Source organism: Oratosquilla oratoria, chromosome 10 (assembly GCF_046742065.1).
Source record: "Oratosquilla oratoria isolate Oo_2021 chromosome 10, ASM4674206v1, whole genome shotgun sequence".
NCBI classification, from domain to species: Eukaryota; Metazoa; Arthropoda; class Malacostraca; order Stomatopoda; family Squillidae; genus Oratosquilla; species Oratosquilla oratoria.
Genome location: NC_134786.1, coordinates 67006027 through 67008991, shown reverse-complemented (window position 1 = coordinate 67008991; position 2965 = coordinate 67006027).

Below are 2965 nucleotides of genomic sequence, written 5' to 3'. Positions count from 1 at the left end.
AGTCCCCTAGTGAGCAAAACTGCAAACAGATTTTTTGTTGCAACCCCTGAATACAACTGTGAAAGAACCTGTGCCTTTTTTTGTGTATCTTGTCAATATAAAAGCTAAAATTTTCCACCACAATAGATCAAATAATTGATATACAAGTGTTCTTGAAGAAGTATTTATCTAAATATACACAATAAACACAGCAGTTAACATTGAACATTCATTCCAACAAGTAAACAGACTGAATGACAGCGATAATTTTTACAAACGACAAACCAATTTGTTTTATCGTTCGTTACATAATTTTGAATTTCATAACCACTCACCACAAAACCAGAATGAATACAGTTGATTTATCAAGTGGTACATTTAAGTCAAAAAAAGCTTCCGTTTAAGGTGCCTAAAATTAGAAACAGTCTCCTTTGCGTTTACTCTGGGGCTGGTCTTAGATCCACTACTATGTGCCGTTAGTATTTTAAGGACATTTGTGACACCCCTATGGACCAGGGTCACGCAGCATTATGTTATGAGTGCAGAATAGTTTTTCACTCAAAAAAAAATATATTATCTCTATTGACTTATTTTTCCTTCGTTACGAGGTTAAAAGTGCTGAATGTCACCGACAAAAGTCATCACATTATTAGCATCATTATTTTACTATATCAGCCAATACTATCATTACCACTATCATCACCATCATCATTCATCATCATCACCACCTTTATAAGCAGCACCGATATCTATCTCATCATCAACATTATCATTACCTCCGCAATCAGCACTATCATCATTACCATCGCAATCAGCACTATCATAATCACTACCACCTTCATCACTACTATCACCATCACCATTATTATCACTATCACGAACACCATTATTATAGTCATTACTGACGCCACCACCATTATCACTACTTCTGTCATCAAAGTCACCCCTTCCACCATCATTGTTTTATTTTATCCGGAGTCTAAGAATCCCCCCCACACACACACACACACCACCCCCGGCTCCGCAAATTCTCTGAGCAGGACAAGATAAGTCAAGTGTTTCACCATGGTGAAGTTAATAATAATATATTTTTTTTTTTTTTTTTTTTTTTTTAGCCCATCATGTGAAATCTTGCCGGCATAGATTTTGACTTCATGTATTAGCGTTTTCGTCGTGATCGTTTACGATGGTCATTATAATGATATATCCAATATCTTTATTCTCCCCTCCTTTTTCATGAGAATTATCCCCTTCGAGACAATGAAGTTCTTGATAGATTTTTGTTTTCCTTAATTCCATTTTTTTTATATAAAAATATCTCAATTGCCTTGAGGACGCCCCTTGCCTGAATGAAAGAACAAAAACCTGTTAAATACTCATCATACAGAAGAGATTACTATAGTGATCATATCATGCTTGACACTAATAATCATTCACATTATCATGTCATGTAAACTGTTCATGTAACTTTTTATCTTAAATGTATTTATCGATTAACATTTGTTCATTACTAAATCCCCTGGACCGCTTGTGTAATACATGCAATTAACTTCAATATGAGTATGGAACACGAAATCTTGTGCGTCGTCGATCTCTCTTGAGATCGGCGTCAGTTGCTAAGAAGGACTGTCACTCTGAGCCAGCCAAGCGCTTCCGAAATGCCCAACGGTTCAGGCTGCTTGCCTCTTCCTTTGCAATTCCTATTTATATCCATGCAGACATCAGTGCAGCTCCAACTATTCTGGATCGTTCGACATTCCCTCTTCGATTCTAATGATTGTGAATTTTGTTTTTGTTTGTCAATTTACTTTGATCGTTTTTTTTTTCGTTTTTTTTTCGTTTTTTTGTTTTTTTTATCCTTCGGCGGCGATAGAAGTTCTCTTGTGTCAAATAATAAAAAAAAAGATAAAATAAAAGATATTCGTCCATAGTGTTAATGTAGACAGAAGGTAACCCACATTGGTACAAATAAGATATCCAAATAAAACTATATGGCAACAGCGAGTAGGAAAAGGTAACCAGATAGGCATATCTTGAGAAAATGTTACTCTATTTTTTACTTTCCATGTTTACCTTCATTCCAAAGCTGCCAAAATCAATTCACGTTCCAATGGCGGGCAATTTTTTATTCTCCCTTGTGCATAGATATAGTGCGTTATTTCGATCTGTCCTTCCATATACACCAAAAGAAAAAAAATCCTCTGACCCTTTGGCCGTGACGACGTTTTATAGAATTCATTTCTGGTTACCGCAAAGCGATTATTGTTTTATTGAAGAATTTTTCTCGTATTTCTATCCATGCCGTCTGCATTCATTATATCCGACTTATTTCATTCTCACTCTTCAATAAAGACAAACCTATAGACTGTACTTGGAAGTACCTTAGCGGGTATATGATCCTTGAGAGAGACCAAATGTTTAGAGTGGAAGTAAAGGAGACAGACGCCCACGTCTTCACGGTCAAGAACGTCCTCTACGGAAAGGAGAGGGGTTGGATAGATATCGACGACATATACCAGGCGGTCATGAGGACTAAACTTCAACGTATTACGCTAAACAAACAACAGAACCCGGGAATGTTAGGGAGGGGAGGAGGAAAAATTGAAATGCCTCCGAAACGCTTTACGAACTATGCACTGGAATGGGAGATAAGCCATAAGTAATGATAAAGTGACTGGCAATAAGAATGCGGTGGAAAAGGAGTAATAGGTAACTAGTAGAGTAGTGCAACGAGGAAGAGAAGAAGAAAGACAGCAGGGTTGAGGAAAGATGAACAGCGCGAAACCATGCAATAAAAAAAAAACAGGAAAAGGAAAGAAGCGGCGAGATGGGGAACAAGTGAATATTCAGGGACACGAGTGGGGAGGGCAAGGGTAGAAGCATTGCGAAATGAACGGAACCATGCAACGAGAAATAGAGGAAGGGCGAGGAGGAGGAGCGAGAGCATAAGTAAAGACGCTACAACACGAATGGGAAGGGGAGAGCT